Source organism: Rhipicephalus microplus, chromosome 3 (genome assembly GCF_043290135.1).
Source record: "Rhipicephalus microplus isolate Deutch F79 chromosome 3, USDA_Rmic, whole genome shotgun sequence".
Taxonomy (NCBI): domain Eukaryota; kingdom Metazoa; phylum Arthropoda; class Arachnida; order Ixodida; family Ixodidae; genus Rhipicephalus; species Rhipicephalus microplus.
Genome location: NC_134702.1, coordinates 217,294,560 through 217,315,507, shown reverse-complemented (window position 1 = coordinate 217,315,507; position 20,948 = coordinate 217,294,560). Strand labels below are relative to the sequence as shown.

At 47.3% G+C, this 20,948-nt stretch overlaps 1 protein-coding gene across 2 annotated transcripts in view; it reads right to left on the bottom strand.

The window, feature by feature from the left end:
• Nucleotides 1-20,948, bottom strand: part of LOC142803497 (venom metalloproteinase BumaMPs1-like) — a 234,723-nt gene that overhangs the window by 43,194 nt on the left and 170,581 nt on the right. The window lies entirely within an intron of this gene.

The window sequence follows — 20,948 nt, the reverse complement described above, 5'->3', positions numbered from 1 at the left end:
ACGGGTACACGAACGCACGCCACGCGGTGTCTTGCATCACTGACAGTCCTGGCATGTCCTCACATAACGAGTAACGTCGGCGGGAAAACGTGGCCAGTAGTACCTCCCCTTTATCCTCGCGAGCGTGCAGGAAACAACGAGGTACCCTGCCGCCGGATTGTCGTGCAGAGCCTGCAGGAGTTCTGGTCGCAGAGCTCAAGGCACCACAAGGAGGTACTTGGCTCGAAGCGGTGAGAAGTTTTTCTTTTGAAGAAGACCGTTTCGCAGGAAAAACGACGCAAGTGCGTGCTTGAATACCTTCGGATAGTAAACGACGGTAATGTCATATTCTTGAAGTCTCAGGCTCCATTGTGCAAGGCGACCTGAAGGGTCCTTCAAGGTGGCTAGCCAACACAAGGCGTGGTGGTCGCTAAAAACTTTGAAGGGCCTGCCGTAGAGGTAGGGCTGAAATTTCGACGTAGCCCAGATGACGGCGAGGCACTCCTTTTCTTTTGTGGAATAATTGGCTTCTGCTTTAATTAGTGATCGGCTGCTGTAACTAATAACACTTTCCGGTCCGTCAGCCCTCTGCACAAGAACGGCGCCGAGACTTACGCTGCTTACGTCAGTGTGTATTTCTGTCGCGGTGAAATCGTCGAGTTGGGCAATTAACGGAGGCGTCAGGAGGCGATGCTTAAGCTCCTGGAAAGCATGTTGCTGCGGCGTTTCCCACTTAAACTCCACGTTGGCCTTGGTAAGGTCAGTGAGTGGACCGCGATGCGGGCGAACTTTTTCACGAACCAACTATAATAGGCGCACAGGCCCAGAAGTCGGCGCACTGCCTTCTTGTCATTGGGCGGCGGGAAGTTGGTGGCAGCGGCTGTTTTCCTTGGATCGGTATGAACTCCAGACTTGCTAATCACGTGCCCCAGGAACAAGTGTTCCTCATACGCAAATCTGCACTTTTCTGGCTTCAGTGTGAGTCCGGATGTCTTGATGGCTTAAAGTACCGATTCAAGGTGCCGAAGATGTCATCGAAACTCGAAGAAAACACGACGACGTCGTGCAAGTACACAAGGCAAGTCTGCCAGTACTGTATCCATAACGCGTTGAAAAGTGGCAGGCGCTGAGCAAAGACCGAAGGACATCGCCTTAAACTCGAAGAGGCCGTCCGGTGTTATAAACGCCGTCTTCTGTCGGTCTCTTTCGTCGACTTCGACTTGCCAATAGCCAGTTCAAGGTCCATCGACGAAAATACTTGGCGTTATGAAGCCGATCAAGTGCGTCGTCTAATCTTGGGAGAGGATACACGTCCTTTCTTGTGATTTTGTTCAGGCGGCGATAATCGACGTAGAAACGTAGGGTTCCATCCTTTTTCTGCACTAACACCGCGAGGGACGCCCATGAACTCATGGACGGCTGGATGATGTCATCCTGCAGCCTTTCGTCAACTTGTCTTTGCATGGCCTCGCGTTCTCGCGTCGAAATCCTGTACAGACTATGACGGAGTGGTCTGGCATTTTCTTCTGTTATGATGCGAAGGTTCGTGATTGGGGTCTGCCAAATTTTCAATGACGACGAAAAGCAATCTTCGTATTGCAGGAGCAGGGTCTTGAGCTGTTCTTGTTTATGGTTCAGAGGGCTGGGATTGCCTTCGAAAAAGCTCAGGGAGGGGCTTGAATCCTTTGAGCAGGTTCCGCAGAATTGGCGAGGGCGAAAGCACTGGTGGGTTTCACAATTTTTACGATGTATGCGACCGTCGACCCTTTGTTCACATGTTTGTACTCATTGCTGAAATTCGTGAGCATAACCGTTGCTTTGCCTCCCCGCAGCTCTGCAATTCCTCTTGCTACGCAAATATTGCGGGTGACCAACAGATGATGACTGCCTTCAACGATGCCTTCCAAGTCAGGTGATTTAGGAGCGCCGACTGAAATAATGACGCCGGGTGAGGCGGAATGATGACTTGTTCTTCCAGCACATTCAAGGCGTGGTTTTCTGGTGGCGTGCGCGGCGGTAATGCTTTTCTGTGGATAAGGTTATCGACTTTGTTTTTAGGTTCATGACTGCACAATGGAGGCATAAGAAGTCCGTGCCAAGGATGACACCTCTCGAGCAACGTTCTAGGACTACGAAGTCTGCCGGATAAATACAGCCATTAATGGTGACTCTCGCTGTGCAGATCCCTGCCGGCGTTACGGGTAACCTCCTTCTGTGTGAATTTCGGGGTCTTCCCAAGCTGTCCCAACTTTCTTCAACTTCGCGGCGAACGACCCACTGGCGACGGAATAGTCGGCTCCAGTATCGACGAGAGCGGTCGCACTGTGGCCATCGATAAGAACATTGAGGTCGCTAGTTTGCCGTCTGGCGTCGCAGTTCTGGCGTAGCGTCGGATCACGGCTGCGTCGGCTTGTTCCACTGCTTCCATGTTGCGTCGTCAGGTCACCTTCGGTAAGTCAACGTCAGGACTTAGCCTGGTTGGCGTCGTGCACGGAAAGCTCCATGACGGCATCGTCGTCGTCGGAGAATCTTCGGTAGTTAGTCGCACAGGAACCGTCCCTCCATTGGTTGCAGCCCTTAAGTTTCCCGCATACGGGCTACGAGACCGGCCCCGCATTGGGCCAGTGTGCTGCCGGTGGTGCGGTGACATGCGGCGGTTGGGCCACAGTGATCGTATTAAGCGTATATTTCGTATTAATTCCTTTATTCCAACAAAGCAAACCTATGAAAACCAGTTCAACAGGGGTAAAGTATCATAACATATCCACAGAGTGATGATTATGAGTGGTGAGGTGAAGCATCCGTCTGTCTGTCTGTCTGTCTGTCTGTCTGTCCGTCCATCCATCCGTCTATCAGCTCCTATCACACCAGAGCACGCATCGGACGGACGGATAGATGGATGCGTCTCCCCACTCATCATCATTTACTCCATGGAAATGCTTTGAATTTGTTATAATAACAGTGCCATCTGCCCACTTTGATGGTCAGCTATACGAAAAGCACTGATGCTATCTAGTGATATTATTTCCAAGGACATATACGCACTGTGCCATTTAGTGAGTATTTATCAAAACTAACTAGAAGTGGCTAATACAATATACTATTACAGAGGAGGGAACGACCCACACCGTAAAGAGCTTCTTCCCTGAAATAAAAAAAAAAAAACCTTATGGTAACAAAGTTAGCACCAAACTTATGACAGGCAAGTACGGCGCTGCGAACAAGAAGATATTGTGCGAATTAGGTGTATTGAAAGCGCATGACAATCTCTCTATTTGAGGCATGAGATTGTCCTCTGGCTTGGTTTATCGCCTTCATTGCTTCAAAATGTGAGTAGCACAAGCAGCACGCACGCGCACACACACACACACACACACACACACACACACACACACATATATATATATATATATATATATATATATATATATGTGTGTATATATATATATATATATATATATATATATATATATATATATATATATATATATATATATATATATATATATATATATATATATGTATATATATATATATATATATATATATATATATATATATATATATATTTATATATAAAGAGAGACAAAGTACTTAGCGGTTGCCTCACACTCAGAAAAAAGGTTGGTATATTCACTAAGTATTAGCAATTGCTTGCTTAACAAATTTAGCAAAACTTGATTGCTCTCACATTTGGATCCATCTATCGGCAATGTGCAACTTTACTTGCCGATTCCATATGATGCATTCACTTTACTTCAAGATCAACACTAGAGGGCAAGTGCCGCCTGTGACGGCAGAATCGGACCCTTGTCTTGAAGCCACGCTATTCAACTCGAACGCCGCAACACAATAAGAGCGACGTTCATTCAGTTATCTCGATGTTCAGTTATATGCATATGCTTGTTAGCATTCAAGTCTTTACACATGGCTTGAAAGCTTTCTATATGTATGAGTGACTTGTTTTGTTTGGACCCGACCATGTACATTGGTTGTACCGGCTGGGACATTCGCAATGAACGATGCAAATATTACTTGATTGACGTTGCTTCTGCTAGTCGAGGCCAGTTAGCTAGGTCACCTGGCAATATACAGACACGTAGCGCGATTTCGCAACGAAAAAATACCAGAGGAAGAGAGCAGCGCGAACCATCCGTGAGCCTAAACCTGCAGCAAAAAATGCGTAGGTTTATTGATGACAATAGTACTACCAGCGCCATCTCACCTCGCTGTATTGAAGTTCAGTACGCCCCTGCTATGTATTTGCATGTTACTTTGATACAACAGCTCAAAGGTACAGTTTACGCTCTCTAAACTTGTAGGTGTTCTGTGGTCCTACGATCACCCCTACTGTAACCCTCTTCTCACCTCTTACCCTCTCTTAATAATTCTGCGCATCGATCTAAATTCGAGTCTCCGGGGATTATTACGTGCTGGGACTTTTTAGCTGGAGTGTCCCGCACCTGGAGGTTTCTTGCACCTGTGACGCCGGCTACTTTGTCCCCTCTCACACCCCTCTACTTCTCTGAAGCTGGGTCTCTTGGTCATTGAACTGGCTGAACCTGTTTTTTAGAACTCGTTTTTTGTTTCTTCTCCGCGATTCTGGGTGCCAGTTTCCTACCGTTCTCTCCAACGGTCAAAGTTTTGATCACCTCGCTAGTGCCTCGTCGGCCGACGTAAGACTTTCTTCCGTAGTTCCTCATTTTTTCTTGCCGAGTCACCAATGCAGTCTCCAGCTTGGCGATTCTCATCAGCAGTTCACTCTGGGCAACCATCATTTTCCCCATTCTTTCCTTGACCTCACATTGCCTTGACTTCACGTCAGCTTCCTCCGCATTCACGTCCAAGGCAGTGTTTATTTTCAAACCCATTCTGCATTCTGAACATTTTACAGTCTTTTTAACCATGTCCCCTTGACACCGATTGTTCTTATGATTCGTCCCACTCGATAATTACAAAATACGGCGTACGACAAACCCTGTCATAAGTAAAAAAAGTCTAAGCTCTACTACAAAAATTGATTGATTTGTGGGGTTTAACGTCCCAAAACCACCATATGATTATGAGAGACGCCGTAGTGGAGGGCTCCGGGAATTTCGACCACCTGGGGTTCTTTAACGTGCGCCCAAATCTGAGCACACGGGCCTACAACATTTCCGCCTCCATCGGAAATGCAGCCGCCGCAGCTACTACAAAAATTGCCTGTTCGGTTTACGTGCCCCTCCACCACGGGGTGGCAGAAGAGAAAACAATCCCACACAAACAAGTAAATACCTGGTGACTGACCTCCCAACAAGCCGTGAAATGTAATAAGTGCTTTAAAGGTTTTAACTGCTGCCTTATTATTTATGAAAGCAAGCTCGAAACATTGAAAAACACTTATCTGCGCAGTCGATCGAGAGCCCTTAAAAAAACACGTCCTTCCACCCTGCCAGTCCGAATTGAACTTGACCCCCCTTCCGTGTGTGCCTTCTGTCGCATCAAGCGGAAACAGTCCAGGCAGTGCAATGACTCCGAGAGTGCGGACGCGTGGCGTGTTTTTCCAGCCGTCTCAATTGCCGCGCTCCCCAGCAAAACCAACCAGTTACACGTACTTGGCATGCCCTGCTATGACGACTGGGCGCATCGAGTGAGGGTTCCGGCGGCGGCGGAAAGCATGGCATACGACAGAGCACGCGGGAGTCCGGCGCGCGCATGGCTTTTTTTTTTCGCGTATGAGCAAGAATCACCGCCAGGATATTCCGGCTGAACTGAAGGAAAATAGTTTTTTATTGTTAGTGCATTTATTTTGTTTCAGTTTGCGAAAAAAAGCATGACAACTGCTACATTTGCGTGGTAGGTAATTAAAATGAGGCATCAATTCGTCTGTGGCACAATTTTGTCATTGCAATCCGTCTTGTTTCGGTGTTAAATACCTCAATTTGAAAAATATAAAGGCATTCAAGGATTGCTTTCTGGAGACTTGTATGGGGGACAACAGGGCCAATCATCGTAGTTGCATTGCATTGCTCTCCTATCCTGACTCGTTTTACTCTCATGTCGCGTACGAATAATTATTAGGTGCTCTACGGAAGTGCAACTAAGATTTCGATAACTGAGTTCCCAGGTTATGTCATTAAAGTAAGACACGTGAGAAATAATTTTGCCGAAATAAAGGCTTCGATTAACCGACCTACATTTACTCTCGACGTCTTTCAAAGTGAAAGTACCCGAGTTCTCATCGTCTGCTTTTTGTCATCTTGATTTTGATTATGTTTTGGTTGCACAACGGCGATATCAATGTCGTGTTTATTTACTCTACTCTCTGCTGTATCCAAATCGAAGCGTCACACATGTAGCATAACCGCGTCTTTCTAATCAAAACTAAGTATTCGACGATGTAGGCTGCTAAAGAAAAAAAAGTGCAAATAGACACTGCTATGTAACACCGCAGTGTTTCGCACAAGGTACTACATCCAACTCTGAACGGGTGTTGCGTAATTTTGAACAAGCAAAACATTTCGATGTTGGTTCTTGCATAGCCTAACGTATCCACTGAACAATGCAAAATTCACAGTGCAAATGGGCGACAAGTGGCTAAACGTGTCTGTAACCAGCCGGTGGTTGTGGCCGAACTGGCGACGTTCAGTCTATAGTCTAGGCGCAGGGAGACCGCCTGCACGCCACTTCCTGTATCCTGCTTCTGCGCCTCGGCGAGATGATTTTTGAAGCGGCGTTACATTAAAAAAACAGTGCAAGTTTTATGAATGAAAAAAAAAACGCAACCCTTTTAATCGAGTGTAACCGATGAGCGTAAATTCCGACAGCCTTATGACTTCCCTTCTTGATCAGGCTGTCTTTTTTGTTTCTTCGACAGTGTCGTCCCAACTTAAAACATGCAAATTTTGAAGTACAGCAAGTTTATAGTACATCGGGGTATTTGGCAGAGGCATCGCATTTATCCGTGCTCTAATATGGGCGGCGCAAGTCTACAGCAGAAAAAAAAGTTCTTTGAGAATACCTACAACCAACCATTGACTTTCACACGCAAATGATTGCGCAGTTATAATAAAGCGCAAAACGATTTCTTTTTCTTGCCACATGCAATCTTCGCCACCAGTGCGGCAGCCTTTTCGGAAGGATGAATGGATGGATAGATGTATCCGGCTGTGCCCTTTAGATCGTGTGGTGGACGACATCTAGTCGTAAAGTATGGTCGAAGGAACGCACACTGCAGGGCACTCCTTCGGATGGATGAATGGATGTATCCGGCTGTGCCCATTAGATCGAGTGGCGGCTCACGCCAGCTAGCCTTAAAGTACTGCATCCATGTGTGAAAAAATTGAATTTCACTGGAGCCTTGATTATAGTCACCAAAAAGTATGTCTCCTGTGGTTAATTCTACCCGTTGAAAGTCTATTATGCCTTCACTTTCCCTGAACCCGAATGCTTCTAAAAACTGCGCGCCTTTCTCTTAAAGTATAGGGTGAAGCCCTTTGAAGATTGTTCAGATGTTTCCTCCTCCTCTTCACTCGTACTACATAACAAGTCTGTAGCTTCGAATTCGGCTCGGTACGTCTTGGTCCTCAGTGCTCCCGTTCTGGCCTCGAACAACAGAGAGCTACCCCGAGAATTATCGTAGATCTTTTCTTTTGCAATTTGCTGCTTGAAAGTTCAGTAGGTCTCCACTGCTGTTTCCGTAAGCATTCCGATCTTCCACATGTTATTTTTTGTTTCCTTCGCCTTCCTCTTAACCGATGTTTTTTTTTTTTTTGGCTTGAGATTCTCCTGTTGTCTTAGTACTTGCTTGACAACTTTCGAGTTCGCTTCCTCCATTTAGTATCAATGTATCTGCATGTACAAGTAGCGGAAGGCTTTCCTAGCCATATGCTCCTCGCCCATTTTTCTCGATCACTCCTCAAATTCTATCTTGCAGCTAGTTTCCCTGCATTCAAGCGATGTCAATCCCATGTCACCCTGTACCATCTGATTTGGGATATCTCATGCAAAAGACCACATTACCGAACGTTAAACCCGGGACCAGGACACCTTTTCATATTGCTCTCACAACGTTATACTTATGGTAATTCAACAGTGCTCTATATTTTGTTACGGCTGTATTCCTGTTACCCTTGCCATAACGTATCTTTCGTGCCATACGTTACAGCGCCACGGTGCGAAAAAAAAACAGCGGGCCACGCCCACCTCTAGAAACACGCTCTCTCCGTGAGATTGGGATGGCGAGAGGGAAACCCGCCGCACGCCCGCCATCAATGAGACCATGGGCAGCGAACACCTTCTGGACGCGCCGCCGGGTGCAGCGTCATCACTTACCTTATTAATACACCATGGCAAGTGCCCCCGAGCTTCTTCTCTTACGTCTGTAGGTTACCTGCTCGTAGCTCGGCGGTCCTGTCGGTGATGAAGTCCTTCATATAGCTGTAAGATGTTTCACCCTGTTGAGTTTGGAGGCTTGAGACAGGATTGCCGAGTGTTTCACCTTGTCGAAGGTGCTCTGCAGGTTGAGCACAGAGATTGCCTCGTTATCACGGGCGCTGCTGCGACCCTCGATGATTTGGTATTTGAGCTGCAAAATCGCGTCCTGCGTGCTCAGGTGTGGTCTGAATCTGATTACTGTTGCCAGGAGGGGGGGGAGCACTGTAAGCGTGCGACGTGAGCGAACGTGCAGTGTATCGGCTCCGCCAATTTTTGGCGGGGGCCACGGCCCAAATCATCATCATCATACCCGGATAAAACCGGTATCGTGCGATCCTGAACACCAAGCGGCACAACTGGATACCCACTTCGTCCTGGTGGGCCGTTTCCTCCCAAGTTTATGGCTGTTTGTCTACAGACCACGGAGGCGCCGTGGTCAGTGACGCCGGTGCTCGGCCCGGTGGAATAGGCCCTTTGGCTGAAACATGGCTGATTCCATGCTCTGAATACGCGGTTATGACTCCGAGGCGATGGCGAGTACGTCAGTCCCCACCAACAGTGACCCAAGCTCGATGATTTTTCCGAAAATTCAAAGCCAAGCGTTGATTCAAGCGGCGAAACGCTGCTCCCAGGACAAAGCCAAGACGACGGCGTCTGATTCCGCTCCGGCTGCCGGCTCGTCGGTTGACAACGCGAACGCTCCCGCGACGCGCGCCACGGGACGCAAGGGCAAGCCATCCACGAAGTGGAAACCACGTCCAATGCTGAAGCCTGCTCCCGAAGACTACATTATAGTAATCAATCCCAGAGAACGCAATTGCCTTCTCGACGCGTTCCCGGAAACCGGCTACGGCACTGCCACCTCGGCATACAACGGGCCGAAACGGGCCCGTGAAATCTCCGTGCTGCCATCACGAGACCAAAACATCATTGTCGTGCATACCCTGGACATCGAGGCGGCGGACCTGCTCATCAGGGACTTTGCAGTGAATTCACAGAAAGGGTCGGTCCTGCTCCAGGGTTACCTCAGACAAGACGGCGGCAGCATCTGCTACGGAGTGATCATGGTCCGTAACACACACAACACGGAAACTCTTCAACACCGAGTCTGCAGGCGTGCCGGCACCGTCGAGGAAATACGAAAGCTTGAAAAATCCAACAAGGCACGCATCACCTTCGCGGGTAAGGTGAAGCCTCGTTACGTGCACTGTGACAATATGGTCGTCTCCGTGCAAACCTACTACAAAACTATCCCAGCCTGCAGGCAGTGTGGAATCGTTGGGCATCGTACAAATGCATGCCCAAATCTGCAGCCGAACACATTGGACTCTGCGGACTCCACGCTCCTCTAGTGGAGAAGGTGCTGGCCTCTCACGTCTGTGTTCCCCGCTGTGGCGTGTGTGGTGGCGCCCATGCCACTAACTCTCACGAATGTGTGGTGGAATTCCGAACACTGAGGATGATCTCCCCAAAAGGCAGCAAAAAACAACGGGCACCCAAGAAGACAAGCCGCCTTCATGGGTTGCCCAGTGACCAGCCTCGCCAACTCGAAAAATGACGAGCCAGTACTACCTTCTGGGGGTGCTGGGATGCGTCTGTCGACGGAGTCTCAACCACACGATGACCCTGAGAAACGAGCGACGGAGGCACACGGCAAGACTGGAGCCTGGGTCAAGGCCCCTAAAAATGGGCCGCAGGTGAGCGGTCCGAGTGGGGCCGCCTCTCGCACCCCCTTCTCACTCCCCTCCTATTGGCACGGCACGCGGAACAAAATGAAATAGTAGCACTCAGGCTACGTACACACTCAGCATTCCGGCCGCCGAAAGTGTGCCGAATCCGATTCGGCGGTGGCGAGATCCGCTGAAAGAGCCCTCTCCACGCCGATCACTCTTGGAACGTATTTTGCGGCGTGTGCCGCCGAATTGGTCACCGCAGACCAATAGGAGTGCTAGTCCAGGAATATTGAAAAAAAAATGGCAGCATATCCTCAGAGTGAATGATGGATGGTGGGGCGAAGCATCCGTCCAACCATTAGTTCTTGCTTCCGTGCATCTATGCATGCGTCTGTGTGGCCGACCGTGGGCCCATCCGCCCGTCCGTGCGTGCGTCTGTTCGTGCGTCCGCACGTTCATCTGTGCGTCCGTCCCTACTTTCGTCCATGCATCCATTCCTGCGTCCTTCCATGTGTCCATCTGTCCGTGCGCTCATACGTGAGTCCGTCAATGCATCTGTCTGTGTGTCCGTTCGTCCACCTATTCAACACTTCAAGTACCACAATGTCGCATCTTTTCATCATATATTCCTCATATAGAAGCACCGCCATCCAGCGGACATTCCAAGGACTGAACGAGAGGAGGCACACGCACACTTTCTTACGGCTTGCGCTTCGTGTCTACTTCCCACCTTTAACCACCTCGAGTTCATGGTATATAAACTTCACTGTATTCACGGCACTGCGGCCGAACGCTCGCTAAAACTTTCTAAAGGTTACGCCCAGCGAGTGAAACGTAGCAACCCTTTCTTGTATTCTGTGCGTTGTCGAACAATAAAAAGTTCGCAGCGTGCCCGTTAACTAAAAGCCGAATTTGCCTGTCTCTCATTCCCCCTTAGCAGCCATTGGCATGTACATTGAGCATTATCTTTTATTGTTCAACAACGCACAGAAGAAATCTCTCACCGGCACCACATTGGAGGTCAAAATGTAATACTGGTTACACACTACTACTACGGCCACGAGGGACGAACGGGTGTCGCTATAAGGAGCTTCGCCCCTAAAACGGCGGGCAAGCCCTACTCACCTGGCATGTTGCAGCGCACGTAACTGATTGTTGTAACCAACTTTAGTTCACGTACCTATTTTGTGGAAGAGATGACCTAGCTTTATCGTTGGAGTGACCGAGCTTGTCGTGGTCTTCCAGAGCAAGACAAACACACGAACGTTGCTGGCGTCGGTGGTTTTGCCTGCTCTTCATGTATTACAAGATAGCGACTTGCCAACAAAGTAAGCAGTATTCCTTTTTCTTGCTGCCTGCGTACGATAATCATCGAAACCAGACTACCAGATACCGTTGTGGCATTTTCGAGTCGCGACAACAACCGTGCATTCATCCCACGTTAATGCCGTGGTAGATGGCATATTCGGCATCGCGATGCGCGTCCAGTGCGAACGACGCTGCGTTTCGGTGGCAGGAGAATTTCGCTTGCTGTAGAAAGCGGATGCCTCAGTGTGAACTAGCGCTCAGGGCCCAAAACGAGATGCTACTTAAGAAAATTAAGCAGTTAGAATCCAAAATCATCCAGCTTCCTTCTCCCCTCCTGCCCTGCGGCAGAGATAATGGAAAGTGAGCTCGTGGCCTGAGGCAGCAACAAGTGCAGGCACTGCACTCGAGGCGCGTTTCGAGGCCCGTATCAGATCCATAGACGTCCGATTCGCCACTATAAAAAACCGAATATCAGTACTGGTCACCGTCATGTTCAAATTGCAAGGGACAATTCCCGCGATGATAGCCCAGGAAAGTTCGCATTCCTCGCGCCTCTCGCGCTGGATTGGCGTTCCCTGCAAGGGAGTATCTGGCCGCTCAGTTAAAACTTTTAGACGCAACATAGAGATAGATGATGATGACAGCTCTTCGCTCTCCGGTGTTGAGGACCCTGTTCTCACTGTGAATGTTGGCTCCGGAGCAGTGCCGCAACAATCTCACTTCAGTCTAACTCACCATGGTGAGCAGCCCTAAGGTCAGGCGCTTTCCGAAAACCGATTCGGCCATCCCCATTAATATTTTTCAGTGGACTTGTCGAGGCTTTCGAACCCGCACAAAGCGGACGTATGTCAGACTTTTCTATCAACTATTGACTCACTTCCGGTGGCGGCTGCCCTCCAGGAGCCAGGGAGTGGCACCACCTTTACAAATTACATTACTTTCCAGCAGGACCCTTCTTCCTGCGTCTGTTGGCATAAAAATTATGCAGCTGACCTTGTCGACTTGCAACTTCAAAGTTTATATTCCTACGTGATGATGAAACTTTTTCCGCTCAAGAAACAAGTTGCACCACTCCACGTACTCAACATATATTGTTCCCCCAGACTTCAAAATGTAAACTTACTTACAGCGCAACACCAGAAAAAAATACAGGACAGGGAAGGAGCAAAAGAGAAAGAAAAGTCGACGCTGACTCACAACTGTTGTTTATCGGAAAAAACGGGGTGAAAAGTGTATATATATAGGTGCTGGCAGCCTACATCACAACATGCGCAGAATACGAGGTGCACCGAGGTAGCGTTATCACACTCATGGCAATAAACAAGATTGACCTAAATAACTTAACTCTTTTTCATGCAGTGTGACGGATGGTTCACTAACGCATTTGCTGCCCCTAATCTTTATATGATGTGCCTCAGCGTCCGTGCTGGATCCTAACCAACTGGCCCAAATTACCGTCTTACTTCAAAATGTAATGTTCGCAGCACTCTTCAGTAGCGCCCTGAAGGCTGCCGGCAGATCCCCAGGTGATCGTGGGTAATTTGAACGCTCGCAGCACATTGGGAGAATATGTGCGTGATGAGAAGCGTGGGCGGAAGCTTGCGCAATTTGTGTCCGCGCTGGGTCTCACTCTTCACACTGACCCTACACATCCAATGCAGATAGGTAACTCCGTGACTCGGGACACGTGTCCGGACCTTACCTTCACTAAAAACATGCAGACTGGGCCAAAACAGAGGAAACCCTCTGAAGTGACCACTGCATACTCAACACTGCCATCACAACCAAACCGATGGCAGGACCCTATGCCCCAGCCCGCATACCCGAGTGGACAATGTTTGAGAAAACCTACACTAATCTGGCTCCTATTCGCGGAACAGGTTGAGGCATGGACACAAGAATTGGTCACACACCTTCGTTCGACGGAAACTCAAGTTCAACACTCGGGGGCTACGCCGGGGGTAGAAAATCACCTACTTCACCTCTGAGAGGCGCGGTACAGCCTCGTCCACAGATGGCGTCGCCAAAAACACAAATGGAAACTCACAATTCGCATTGCCGAGCTCACCCATCGAGCGGCAGAGTACGCGGCCGAGCTCGCCGACTTGAATCGGGTAGACTGATGCAACAGGGCTGCTAGACAGATGTCCAACCGGAACACTTGGCGTCTCTTCCGCGCCTTGATTGATCCGACCCAAACTAGAGCCGAGACGCAAAAACATCTCCAACGGGCAATCCATGCCTTCAACAGACACCTCAAAATTAGCATGCAAACTACGCGATCAATACCCATGTGTCCGACATGACACCCAAGGGCCAGCGTACTCTTATGTAGGTTCCGAGAACGTGGGGCTGAATTAACCGTTCCAGCTCCATGACCTGAAGGTGGCCCTGACTAAAATGAAGCGAGGAACAGCGCCGGGGCGAGACAAAGTAACAGTAAAGTTACGTGCCAACCTTACCGACCTGGCTTACGACGTAGTCCTCGGGTATATAAACTCCATATGGCTTGGTTAGACACCACTTCTAATGAATTGGAAGACTGCCCTGGTCCCTTTCATTCCGAAAGCCGGCAAAACCATAAACACGGACAACCTTCGCTCCATCTCTCTCACGTCTTGTGCAGGAAAGCTGATGGAGACTATGGTGCGAGATTGCTTGTCGGTGTTTTCAAAAAACCAACACATATTTGCAGACAAAATATTTGGGGTCCACCCGCACTGGTCCGCGCAGGATGTCCTGCTTCAATTAGACCACACAATTCTATATCCCGTCAAATACCGTGTTATTGAAAATGCAGTACTTGCTCTTGATTTGAAGGGGGCTTTTGACCACGTCACACATCACATAATACTGAAGAACTTTTCCCAAACCGACTGTGGACACAACATGTTTCAATGCATTCGACAATTCCTATCTGACCGACAGTCATACATCCAAATAGAAGACGAAGGACATGGCCCCCACCAATTAAGTACGGGAGGCACCCCACAGGGTGTGGTCCTCTCACCCCTATTGTTTAATGTGGCTATGACGAAACTCCCGGCTCAGCTCAATATTGTTGAAGGCATACAGCACGCGCTGCCTGCTGATTATATTACCATATGAGAAAAACACGGCTCGGTAGGAGGGAGACATAGAAGCCAACCTGCAGCAAGCGCGAAGATCGTGGACACCTACGCCCGCTGCTGCGGCCTCCTGTGCTCTCCGATGATGAGGAATAAACTTTATTTTCGTATCCGGCACGTTTTCGGTCCGGGCTAGACCACACAAGAAGGTACCGGGAGACCTTGTCTCTGTACAGCCTCCCTGACCAGCTGGATAGCCCATTTTCGGTCTTGAACTTCCAAGTTGAGCAGCACAAGCCGCAACTGCTCCCGGAGGACCTCAGGAGAACTTGTTGATAAGTGGGGGCATTCCCATGTTATATGTTTTTACGACACCTTTTCTGTTACACATAGCTTACATTTATTGTCCGGGTATAAGTGTGGGTAGCTCCTGTAGAGATGCACAGGGTTCGGGTAGCAGTGTGTCTGTAGCTGTCGGTATTCCGATGCTTCTTGGCTTATTAGACTCGGGTGAGGTGCGGGAAAGACGCGCCTTGCTTCTTTGTAGTGTTTCATGTATTCTGTGTAGCTTGTTAATCGGTCTTTGTGTGGTACGTCGGCGGTGCCAGGGATGATCACCGAGAGGTGTGGTTGGGTTTTGCGGCGGGTTAATTCTCGCGAAAAATTATGAGCCAGCTCGTTCGGATTGGTAGTATCAGTCTCTGTGTGCCCAGGGAACCATACGAGGTATTTGGAGTCATCTACTTTGTGTAGTTTTTTGGTTATTAACGAGGATTCTGAGGGCTTGCTGTGAAATTCGTCCTTGCGTAAAGTTTCTGATTGCTACTTGCGAACCGCTCAGTATGAATAAGTGTTTGTTGGAGGTGATAGCCATGGCTATAGCTACCTCCTCAGTCTCATCTATATTGTTTATTATGACAAAGCACGCATTAAGACACATACCGGACGTGTGTATCATGACAGAAGTGTGATCATTTTGTTCAGGGCATGGGCTAGCACCTACAAAAAGAGATTTAGTGTTCGTGCTGTGTGCTTTGAGCAGTGCTTTTACTCGTTGTTTTCTGTTGTCCATGTTGATAATGGGGTTCATGTTTTTCGGTATCGGGTTAGAGACAATCTTAGCTCTGATTGTATTGGTGATGTCATGTTTGACACCATGTTGTGCATGGTACATGATTCCTAATCTACTTAGTATGTTTCTTCCCGTTTTAGTTTTAGTGAGTCTTTCAAGCTGAGATATGCACTGAGCTTCTATAATCTCTTCAAGCGTATTGTGTAGTCCTAGATAAAGGAAAAAGTCTGTGCTAGCATGCTCAGATATTCTTATCGCTTGTTTGTAGACCTTCCGGATGAGTGCACTTATTTTATTAGTTTCAGCATTTTGCCAGTTGTGGTATGCTGCTACATACGTTATGTGACTTATGACGAAGGCCTGAATTAGATGAATTACGTGGGCTTCTTTCATATCACGGTGTTTATTCGTGACTCTGCGAATCAGTCTCATCGCATTCGTGACTTTGGCGTTTAGTCTGCGTATAGTCTCGCCGTTGGCACCGTTAGCCTCGATGACTAATCCCAGTAGCCGTATTTTTGAAACTGTCGGTATAGCTGTGCCCTCCTGTGTATGAATCCTAATTTGCTCATAATGCCGCTTGTTTTCCTCGGACTTGGGTCGTATGCCTCTGATTGCTGGCCTGTAGAGAAGAAGTTCTGATTTCTCCGGGGAGCATGGCAGTCTTGTGCCTTCCAAGTATCGCTCAACTGTTCCTATTGCTTCTTGGAGTCTCTGTTCTATTTAGCCGTCACTGCCGTCGATAGAGTGATATATTCCCGGAATTTAATTTAGCTCTTTCGGTAGTTCAATCATGGTTGGATTAAACAGCATTAGCGATATTACGGAGCCTCGTGGAGTGACTCTGCAGCCCAACTCTTGGAGATCAGTTGTAAGGCCTCCTAAGGTAAGCCTTGTTTACCTGTTTGTTAAGAAGTTTCTTACGTAATTATAGGCTAGCTCAACCATGTTTAAGTTCAATATGCGGCTGAGAATTGTATCATGAGCTGCATTGTCAAGTGCTTTCTTGAGACTGAGACAAAGAGTGGCTCGTGTGGCTCTTGTGGGGTAGTCTATGATTTGGTGTTTAATCTGTAGCATGGCGTCTTGGGTGGCTAAGTGACGATGGAAGCCTATAATCGTGTGTGGGTAATATTCACCATCCTCAAGATAGTTGTTAGCTCTATTTAAAAATGCATAATTTATTACTTTTGCTATGCATGACGTTAATGAGATGGGTCGGAAATTTACTTTGTTGATTGCCTTTTCAGGTTTTATTATAAGGATTGTTCTAGCCTCGTTCCACGTGTCTGGTATTGCCCCTTCTGTCCAACATTTGTTTATACATGCAGGTAAAAATTATATGGATTCATTGTTCAGGTTACGTAATGCTCAGTTGGTGACTCCGTCGGGTTCCGGTGCTGATTTTACATTTAATTTGTAGAGCACCGCTCTAATGTCCACTACCTCAAAGTTTTTGTCTATGTTGGGCTTTGCTTCGCCTGTATAGTTTTCATGCTGTAGTAGTGGCGGTTTGGGCATGTGGATGTTCTGTACATCTGTGATTAGCTATTCCTCGTTTTCTTCGTATTCGTGTGTGAGACAACGGATAGTGTGTCTCTGTTCAGTTTTGGTATTGGTGGGAACTAAAAGAAACCTCAGCAACTTCCACGTTTGTGATGTTCCAATATGGGTGCCCATGTTTTTACATATCTGCGCCCATTGTTGCTCACACTGCTACTTGAAGTGTCTTTCACTGTTTTTGTTGAGCTCTGTTATCTTTTTCTGAATTGTTCTGTTGTGTCTTTGCCTCCGCCATTTGTGTTGTAACGCTTCTTTAGGTTGCCACAGGTGGAATAATCTATTATCGATGCACTCAACTAGGATATCTGTTTCTATTTCTGGTGTGGCTTTTCTGATGGTGTCTTTTATGCCCTCGCATCATTGCTAGATATCGTTAGGATGTTTGGGCATCGTTTTTCTGATCTCCCGAAATTTATCCTAGTCAACTAGACGTCTCGTGTTAGACATGGTCGTAATCCTGTCGCTATCGGTGAGTGGCACGTGTGTTCTGAGTATGCTATGGTCGCTGCCTAAATCATTGCCCGTACTAACTTCTTTCGTGACTCACCATTGTTTCTTGCAGTTTATCATTGGAATAAACTACCAAGTGATGTTGTAACTGTGCGTGATCACGACACGTTTGTCCGCAGATCATTGGAGATGTGGAATGTAGAACCGTAACATTTCGTGGCTTTCTTTCGTTTAGCCTAGTGCCAATATTACGTCTGTTATCGTGCACATCGTTTCATGCCATACTGAGTGCTACATTACTATGTCTTCTTTGGTGCGAAATTTGTTTCTGCATTTACCTTTTTATTATTTTTTTCGTGTTCTGTGTAAATATTTCTGTTTTGCACATGATCCTGGTGTATTGTAACTACCCCCCCCCCCCTCCCCTATGTATTGCCCAAATGGGCCTTCAGAGTATATGAATAAAAATTGTGCCATGTAGCCCCCAGGGCACTCTTGGTTATTGTAAGATCCGGTGTTGTGTCTCGCTGGGTGCTTGTACGAATGCATGTGTGTGCATGTGGGTCTGTTATCAGAGTAAGTGGTTCGTCTTGTATGCTCTGCCGTAACCTGTTTCCTTTGGGGGTAGTTTCTCAGAGCTCCGGGAGGCACACTTGATTAACCAATACACGAGACTCGAACACTTTGTCGGGTCGACGCCTATTAGCCCGACTACACATCTACCACTCAACAGAGACGGAAGAGCGCGTACGCATCCCAGAAGTCTGGAGATATGCCCTGCACGTGCGCCCTCTTCCGGCCAACAAGACACCTGACTACCAAAATGGCAGGTGCCTTGAGGGGGCGGAGGCACAAGCCTGCCACTATGGAAACAAACACCTCGCGATGGGGCGTGGTACACGGCTGCAGTCATCCACCAAAACATCACGGTGAATGGTCCCACATTCAGAGAACAGGACATGACACGTGCAGAGGAAGTCGCTATCGCGCTAGCTGCCGCAGACAAGGACTCGCGCGTCATGATAACGGACTTGAGAGCGGCCCGCAGAAAAATTCAACGCGGGAAGGTCCCATACCTAGCATACCACATCATACAAAATAGTTATTACGTCGGGGCCCCCACGTCCCGTAGCATCATACGGGCTACAGCTCAAGCAGGCCTCGAGAGCAATCAAACGGCATACGCCGCTTCCCGCGCGCTCACTCTGCGGGTAACGCCTTCAGACCTTTCCGGAATGAATCCCAACTTAATCCGGCCTTATTATTTCAATATTAACGACAAGTTTTCGGAAGCACCTATTTTTTTACGGTGATTTGAATTTCTCTCAAATAAACTGACCTTTACTCTCAACCCCTAAAGACACCCTGTCGAATGAATCCAAGCGATTCCTCGATCTGACGCTAGATTTAAACCTACAACAAGCTATAACATGCCCCCCAAGAGTCGATAACACTTAAGATCTTCTTCTAACGTCTAGCCCGGATGACATAAAATGCACAACAGTACTCCCTTGATTCAGAGACCATAACCGTATTCACAACCGCATATATCTGCCTTTGATTGGGAGGTCGCTAACTGAAAAATTCACAACTGATCACAAACGAAGAAATTTCGATGCTATCAATCACAAACTTGGTTCCTTTTTTGAGAGCTTTTGTGGATCGTATCGAACTCATTTGGTAAATGCCAACTGGCAGATATTCAAAAACACAATACTAAACTTAGGAAAAGAATACATTCCAACTACCCGCGTAAACTGGGCTTCCAATAATCATTGGTTAAACAAACAACTGAAAAGTCTCCTAACTCGAAAAAAAAACGTCTCTACAGAACTGCCAGTCAATCCAATAACTATTTAATGAGAAAAATACCACAACTCTGCCAAAAAATATATCGAGGAACTACAACAAGCCAAAGACAAATATTTTTCTTGAAATCTACTATATATCCTCCGCTCAAATCCTACTAAATTCTGGTGCATGCTCTCTCACAAAAATCTAAGTGCTAACATAGATTTTATAGACCCAGACAGCGAACCAATAGACAAAAAAACGTTGCCACCACCTTGAATGACTACTTTTTGTCTGTATTTTCTACCCCTAACACTGCCCAGCCCACACGACTACCTATCCGTTCCTCCGGCGCTAAGTCTACCGAAATAGCATTAACTCTGAAGGAATAGTTAAACTAATCACTGGCTGTAAGATATCTTCAGCGCCAGGTTGTGACCAAATAACACCCAAACTTTTAGTTAACACCGTCACATTGGCTAGTCAGATTATTTGCCTCATCTTTATGCAGTCCATTCAAACAAGCGAAATTCCAGACGATTCAAAGATAGGTCGAATAGTCGCGATCTTCAATGCCGGAGAATGAACTAATCTAGCAAATTACCGCGCGATTTCTCTGAGTAGCATTCCCTCTAAATTACTGAAACACATTATATCTTATCACATCGCGACTCACCTTGAATCAATAAATTTCTTCTATGACCACCAGCACGGTTTCCGAAAACACTTCTCATTCGAGACCCAATTGGCCGAGTTCACTCACGACCTACTAAATATCACGGATAATAACCTTCAGATCAATGCCATATTCCTTGATTTTTCTAAAGCGTTTTATCGCGTACCACATAATCTATCACTTAGCAAAATTCATTCACTTGGCATTGCACCAAATATTGTCTCATGGGCTGAACATTTTGTCTATAACCGTAAACAATTAATCTCTGCTAATAATCATAACTCCTCTTTAACCAGCATATCATCAGGCGTACCTCAGGGCGCGGGCTTATCACCCCTTCTGTTTTTAATATTCATAAACAACCTGCCCACAAACATTGAAACAAAACTACGTCTGTTTTCGCACGACTGTGTCATATACTCCCCCATTCACAACGTTTAAACCAGCACTAAACTACAAGACCTCAACAGAGTTGCGCTATAATGCCAACACTCATCAATGCCGTTAAACCTAACCAAATGCAAATCAATGTCATTTTTTCATTAGCGCGCCACTGTTCATCATACCTACTTTATCGATTCGCTTCCTCTCGATTCGGCATCGTCGTACAGGTATCTCGGTGTGCACATGTACCCAACTTTTTTATTTGCGTCGCACGTGCAGTCCATCTGCTCAGACCCTCTGCGCACGCTTGTATTTTGGCGCCGTTATGCAAAATCCGCATCTCCTGACGTTAAAAAAACTAGCATACTTAAAATACGTACGCCCAAAGCTCGATAATGCATCATCCATTTGGAATCTATCCCAGGCATATCTCGCTAACGAATTAGAATCAGCCCAAAACCGCGCTGCCCGCTTTATAACCTCACAGTTCTTCAGAGAAATCAGAGTCACCGCTCTGAAACAATCAATCCAACTACCATCTCTCGCGTCACGCCGACTGATCTCACGCC